This window comes from Aotus nancymaae, unplaced genomic scaffold (assembly GCF_030222135.1).
Source record: "Aotus nancymaae isolate 86718 unplaced genomic scaffold, 86718_ANA_hifiasm-v0.15.2.pri h1tg000020l, whole genome shotgun sequence".
In the NCBI taxonomy this organism is placed as follows: domain Eukaryota; kingdom Metazoa; phylum Chordata; class Mammalia; order Primates; family Aotidae; genus Aotus; species Aotus nancymaae.
Window position 1 is genome coordinate 32,100,898 of NW_026988432.1, and position 7,492 is coordinate 32,108,389.

At 41.8% G+C, this 7,492-nt stretch overlaps 1 long non-coding RNA gene across 1 annotated transcript in view; it reads left to right on the forward strand.

The window, feature by feature from the left end:
- The window catches only part of LOC105709044 (uncharacterized), a 29,665-nt gene extending 22,818 nt beyond the window's left edge, over positions 1 to 6,847 (forward strand). Inside the window, exons 2-3 of the long non-coding RNA XR_001105432.2 lie at positions 2,854 to 2,981; positions 3,090 to 6,847. This is a non-coding gene — a long non-coding RNA (uncharacterized LOC105709044). The remainder of the gene's footprint in view (positions 1 to 2,853; positions 2,982 to 3,089) is intronic.
- Positions 6,848 to 7,492: the final 645 nt, after the last annotated feature.

Here is a 7,492-nt window from a genome sequence, read left to right on the forward strand (position 1 = left end):
TTATGAATCACTCTTATCTTTACTCTTCACCTTTCCTTCTCTTTGTATTTCTCCCACTTACATACTTCTAAATTATTTCTGGCCAAACATAAGGCAGCCAACTTGGAATCCTGAGTCCGTAGCTATCTTTATCATCATTCTTTTGGTGCCATTTTTATGAAATGAAGTCCCATAGACTTGGGGCACACTGCAAACTCCTTTCATTTTTGCAGACAGCAGCAATTGTGCCATGAAGAATTATCCCAATGCTGTTTCTCTCTTCTGCCCTGGGTCATCATTTCTTTCCAACATATTATTTCTTCCTGCTTGGCCTCTATGACTCTACAGTGGACATAATTCATGATTCCAAGGAATTTGATTGCTGTCCTAACCCTAAAAATTATTCCAGAGTGATAGGGATCCTTCTCTACTTTCTGATGAGGAGAGAGGAGATAAAACTGTAGCACTGAAGTCTTCCAAACCTCCCTTTCTTTTCTCTCCTTTTCTTTTTTTTTTTTCTTTTCTCTTCTTTTCTTTTCTGCCTGATGTCTTGCAGGCCAAAACAATTGCCTTCTATTTGAAGAGCAACTGTGGGGGATAGAAGGCAGTGCAGCTGCAGAGCTCAGGGGAACCCATATGTGAGTGTGGCAATGTCAGCATGAGGAGGGACACACTCCAAGGAGAATGGTAGTTCCTGAATGAGATGCTGTACTTCTCTGAGGTGATGCAGAGATCAAGACAGCTGAGAGAAGTGGAAGGTCTGGATTTGAAAAGCCTACAATGAATTCCAGTTCTTCCACCTTCAAACTCTCTAGGAGCCTGATCAAGTCACCTCCCTGGTCATTTTTGGAAAGGGGAGAGTCAACTTGCATCTCCTTCACTGAGCTGTCATTGGGATCAATGATCTCAGTACTGGTCAAGCATTTGCAAACTGCAAAGGACCATGTGGATGATGTTACCAGAAAATAAGATTCTATAGCAAAGAATAAAAGGATGGTTGTTAAAATGGTCATCCAAATCAATTGATTAATATAATTTGCACTTACTAAGTCAGGATGAAGCATTAGGAAGGGTTCTTGCCCACAAGAAGCTTAAAGTTCAGTTGAGAAGACAAAAGTACCTAGCTTGTCCAGACTTCTACAGCTGGATCCATAAGAAAGCAGATAAAATCAGGTGCTAAATTGTGGGCAATAGCATATTCTGCAATGGTTCTAAGATTTCAGAGGTTTAAATACTTCAGATAGGAAATAATGATACTGGCCAAATGTTCCTACTCCTGATACTAGTAATGTTTTCATTATTGTAACAGGGGTAGTCCATGGGATGAGGGCACTTCTGGGCTTATGGTAGGCTCCTGGGCACTGTGTCCTACCACTGTCAACCTCCCATCACAGAAAGGAGGGATGGGAGCCCAATGTGATGGTGCAGAGCTCAGGCTTTAGTGTCAGTCAGCCTCGTTCAAGTCACATCTCCTAAAGTAAGAGCTCGTGACCTTGGAAAAGTGATTCGTACCATTTATGCCTTGGGAGTTATAACTGTAGCTCTCTCAAAGGATGGTAGTGAGGATGAAACAGGTGTCTAGGACATCTCATGTATGAAGAACAGTGCATGGCATATACTATGTGCTCAGTAATGCTCGTGACAGTTGTGACTCTTATTGTTGCTATTGTTACCAGTATTATTACAAAGTGTTTTCAAAAGTGCTTCATTTGGGAGCAATAGTCCTTGTGAGCACTAGTTGTGCCTGATATTCCTCCCAGAGGGTGTTCTGTGGTTCAAATATGTGATAATTGCCACCTTTTACGTGAAAAAGAATGCACATTAGTATTGAAACTTGGGAGAAGACCTTAAATAAAGAGATTGAACTTTAGCCAACCTAGGTAATATAAACATACTTGACTTTGGGGCCCAGTGATCTGATACCTTCTCCATAGGGCACACTTCGAGGAACCTCCTTTATGAGGTTGAAGAAACAGGAAATCTCCAATATATCAATATTTTCAGCTCACCAAGAGCTACACAGAAATAATGAAATCAATGAGAAATAATATTAACCATATTGTGAGTAATTTTTAAAAACTCATGACTTACATATTTTAATTATTAGCTCATTATTTGATAGATTAAATTTGATTGAAATACTGACTTTTTTTTCCTCTGGCCAATAGCTGACCTGCAATTTTATGAAAAGAAGAGAGAAAGAGCTGAAGAATTGACATGCAAAGTCTCAATAATGGCAGAAGGGTCATAAGGAATGCATTAGGATTACATGTGTCTTATGCACTGGTAAACACAAAAGTTAGGAATAACTTCCTAGACAATTTAGCCTATTATGTGTGGATTTATAAAAAATTCCTCAGTGTCAATCATCCCTGGAACAATTAATTTCCAAAATCAAATTGGCACCTTATAAAATAGAGTCAATGGATCCAAATGCAGTGATCGGATTAATGTTCACTTACATCTGTTTGAAAATGTGTCACCACTACCAGCTTCTGCACAAGCCCACCTTGACTACATTGTCCCTCTTTCAGATGGGTCCTTCAGAAGAACATGGTGAAGGTGTCAGGAAAGAAGATAAAGGTAGCAGGAGCTGCCAAAAGTTAATGTCTGACATTGTCTATAGAAATGTAAACAAATATAATTTTTCCACATTAGAACATGCAATCTGCAGACAAGAGCAAACCCAGTCCGTGTAAAGGGATAACATACGGCCATTCCATGGGCTTGACCATGATCACCAGGCTAAGAGACCTCACAGGGTACTTATGATGTCTGACTGACCTTTCAAGGTCTTTCCAGAGCTGACGTTCCAAAATCCTAATTTAGGTTATTCCTGAGATTTAATCCTTTTCCCTTTCTTTCCCAACACAGTCAAGAAAGTTTTGAGAAGTAAAAACTGCAAACCACTAGGTTCTGATTTTGGTCATCAACTGGTGGTAGCAAGTTTCCTGTTGGATTTGAACCTTACAGAATCTGTCTTCATGATAATTCTATCATTGGTAAGTAGGCCTTTGTTAAAATCAAATTATCACATCAGAGGAGCAACATAAAAGTATGATCAGTTAAGATGCCTTCACTAAATTGAGTTTATCTGTTCCTTTGCATAGGATTGGCTAAGAGGGAATGAGACATTGGATTTGCAAGAATCACAAAGAAGGACAGACAGAACACAGAAGGCCATTCTCGACCCTGCACCACACACCTATAAGGAGTTCTCCAGGCAGTTGGACTGTCATAAAAGAAAAGTGCCAAGTTCCAGTGGAATTCAAAGAGGTGGAAGGGGGTGATTGAAATAAAGATGATGTCATCCTATTTTTTCCCCACAATTTAGCTTTGGGCTGGCCCTGTCACTGATACCTCATTCTTCTGTAGCAGCCATAGTTTATCTGACTATTTCTGTTCCTTTAACTCCCCATGAAGCATTAACAATCCAAATACTTCAATAAGAGTTTATTCCTCTCTCCTCTACCATCTGAGATCGAACTAGGGAATTTTAGATAAAAGGTACCACCAATCTCTTCACCAGGAAAAATCAAGGACCCTGGGGATAGGGGTGGACATTTGTTCCGGCACCTCCAGAACGCTGAGCCCCATAACCCAGCTCATCAGTGGGAGAGACAAAGGGAGGTGTCAGGAATCAAAAGTACAATGACTGCCCCAATTATGAAAGGCTGAAGTCAATTCAAAAGGCTTAGTCTTTTAAGATCTCTAGAAAGCCATTCATCTGGGCCTTTCTGTGCTCTCTGGGATCTCTCTGCCTGGAGGTTTCTGAGAGGTAAAGGGCGGAGGAGCTGCCCACAAAACTGCCAAGAACACCATTGAAGGAGGTACTGGGACTGGTGGCTTATGCATTTCCTTTTTAAATACACACACACACACACACACACACACACACACACACACACATATATTTTATATTTTTCCCTCTGCTAGTTAAAACCACAAGTATTTGAAATAATCCCAGAGGAATGAAATCTCAGATCTGTGGAATGTCAGTCGTGGAAATTAAATGGACACCACGTGACCTAGCACATGCCACTGTGGAAAATAAACATGTGGTCCTGAGCAGACCTGCTGTTGACTCTAATATCTTGAGATGACAGGCAGTTGCTTTCTGAAACCACGGCCAGAGGTAGAGTTCTCCAAAGGTTTCAATCAAGAGTCTTTTAAAGCAAATTGTGTATTTATCCATGATTCTCCGGCAAATTAAGGATCTGCTCTTGAATGCTGGACAATGGAGCTCCGGACAAAGCTGCTACAACACACACAAACGTGCTCTCTCTTTCTGGCCACAAAAGACCATGTCATAAAGAACCGTCTTGCTCAATCCTGCTTGCAGCTGTGCAAAATCAAGATCTCTCTATTTAAAAGGAGCAATGAGGATGGCTTAACTCTGGTGTGACGCTAGAGGTGATGAGAGCCAGCAGTGGGAAGAGAAAACATGGGGGTGTGAGAACGGCCCCCGGGAAAGGGAGAAAGTTTGGGTAGATATAAAGGCAGAGCCAGAAAAGATGCAGAGAGAAGGAGGAAGGGTAGCATAGTGTGTTTGGGAGGAATGGGAGGATGGAAAGTGGAGAGAGGGAATGGGTAAAGAAGAGAGAGAAGGCAAGAAGTAGGAAATGGAAGCGAATATGGTGAGAGAACTGGCAAGATGGCCACGTGGAGGTGAAGGGGATGGGTAGGGGAGTGAGTGTGCTGGTACTCCTTTCCCTTCACACAGCATTACTAATACAGAAGGCCGGGCCAGCCAGGCACTGTGCAGCTGGAATCAATCGGAGTAAATGTGGGCAGCTGCCCAGGACTGCCCCAGGGAAGGGGTGGGAAGTCCTTCCCTCTGGTTTGGCAAAGCCTGGCGTGAGCCTGCCAGTATCACTGGCCTCATTGGGGCAGCGGTGGGGGACAGAAAGAATGTGGCCCACTCCGAGCTGCTGCAGACAGAAACCCAGGCCCCAGAGGATGGCTTAGGGTCCTCCCACCCGACTCCTCCGTTGACTTCTTATTTTCACCAAGATTGTTGAAATAAAGAAGATTCAAATAGAGGATTTCTCTCCTCAAACATAGAGATGAGGGAGTGTGGATTCTTCCCAGAGAAAAAGCAAAATCCAGTCAGCTGCCTGCAGGCCTTCAAAGCATGAAAATTGAGGTCATTTCACAGTCTATGGAAGCAAAACCTTCACCAAATTGTGCTGTTGGATGCTTTGTATTTGCACTTCTCTCCTCCTCCCCTGAGGACCCCTTTCCAAATTTTCAGCATCTTAGTCATATGATGGAAACATGTGTGTGGCCTCCAATACATTAGCTCACTTGCTCTGGGCCGGAGATGCCTAGTGACTGACATGTACCCAGGGCTTGTCTTCAGGCTGCTTTCGAGCTCCTCTAGGTTCCTGGCTGTCTCCCCAGGGTGCCAGGACTTGGAGTGAAAACCAAAGACAAGACATGACAATTTACCCAGTTAATAGAAATGGAGTTCTGTTGGTTCTTTGAGGAGGCACACAGCCAGCTGGCAAGAGCATTCAGACTGTGAATGAGACAAGCTGGTTGACGGCCCCAGGATGGGCACTGCCTGGCTGTGTGATGCTTGGCACAGGGATCGTCCCAGGACCCGGTAATTCCTATCTGTAAAGTAAAGCTATGGTCCTGGATGACCCCAGGGCCCCTTCTAGCATGTGGTTCTTTGGTTCTGCTATGAAATCTCCTCATGCCCCCTTCATGTCCACTTCCACCAATCTCCAACAAAAGCCTTGGATTCAAATAAGACATAATTTGCCCAGATTTATTTCTAGACATAGAATACAATCTCCTCACCCACTCAGGAACATGAGAACTCTACAGTAAAAACAAAACAAACTATTATTTACCATAAAAAGTTAATTTAGAAAATAGGAATTAAATATTTCTTAAATCACTTTAATGAGTTTACAAAACTAAAGTAAATCTATTTGTTCTCTGAAGACTTGGAGCCAGAGGTTCAGTTCCATCTTTCAAACGGCTTGGGTTGGGGGTGAAGGAGAGAGGAGTATATTCATATCTAAAAATGATTAAATGAAATTTAATCCTTGATTATCCTCCTAACAGCTGGTGATGGAAAATCATGCGTACTCAACCAAATTTTAAAGTGCCTGGGCTCTGTGCTTTCAAATTAAGATTTTTTTTTTTCAGTCATTTGACTTTTAAAGTTGTAATGAATGTCTGTTTTCAAAGCATCCAGCATAATGCAGAGAACAACTATTTTAAGAAGTATTGTGTAGAAGTAGTCTGCTCATATCCCCAAATCCCTGGATCTCTCCACACTCTCTTGGGGCTGCTTCTTGGTCTGCATTCTGTCCTTCCTCCATTGCATTTTCTATCTCCCCATTTGCTTTCTCCTGCCTCCCAGTACTGGATGGTCAAGATGCTCCACTTCTCAGACTGTGTTGGAGCAAGGGTTCTCAACGTGTTGCCCTCCAGCCAGCAGCAACACCACCACCTGGGAAATCATTAGTAATGTGAAATACTGGGTCCTACCCTGACCTGTAGAATCAGAAACTCTGGATATACTTTGGCCAAATAATCTGGTTTTAACCTGTCCTCTGGGTGATTCTGATGCAGAAGGGATTAAGAATTGAGCAGGAAAAGACAGTAGAGCAGAAGGATGAGGCCTTTATTATTTCATCAGTCATTGCTTTGTTTCCTGAGCACCCCAACACCCGTCTTTTATGAATGGCTGTCCTTATGTTAGCTTATCTGTAGAAATGTTCAAATCTTACATTGAAAAACATGATGGGAGGAAACAGACATCTCTTGCGATTTTTGCTCTATTGCAGCCCAATCATGCTTTTTAATTCCTATGACCTCTCTCCATTAAGCTTTCTCATTTGGAAAAAAAAAAAAAAAAAAAAAGTCAATATTGCTATGAGTATGTTGGCACCAAGGTAAAATTCAAAGTGAAACATGTAACTTTGATTTTAATGTTTCTCAAATTGAGTTTGTAGAGAGTCTGAACTTTCTCAAGTTTGAACATCACTGATCTAGAACAGCGAGGGTTTCAAACATGAGTCAGCAGACGGCTCCTGATGCACACTGAAGTTCTTGTCAGAATAAGGCAAGATGTTTAAGTGAAGAGAGTTTCTGTCTTGTTTGCATTTGTTTGCCTGCTTGTTGGGACAAACTATTCCATTTAAATATCTGGTTATGGTCTGAATTATATCCATCTAACTTTTTGTTGTTAATATGTTATTTACATTCATTGATGTCTACCTATATTTGACAAAGCAAAAATTGGGAGCCCTCAGGGACAACCCTCTTAAAAATTGTTGGTGGCAAAATGCAAAAAGCCCAGGAAACACAGATACAGATGATTTCCAAGGTCTCTGTGTGCTTTCAAAATTTTATCATCTCATCCTCATCTTTCTACTTTCCCAATATCAGGTGACAATAGATTTCAAATCTTCTCATGATAGAATTGATTCCTGGGCTTTTTCATGAAGAAAACAAGTCTATGGCCCTGATACAGCTGTTCAGAGGGCAGGGT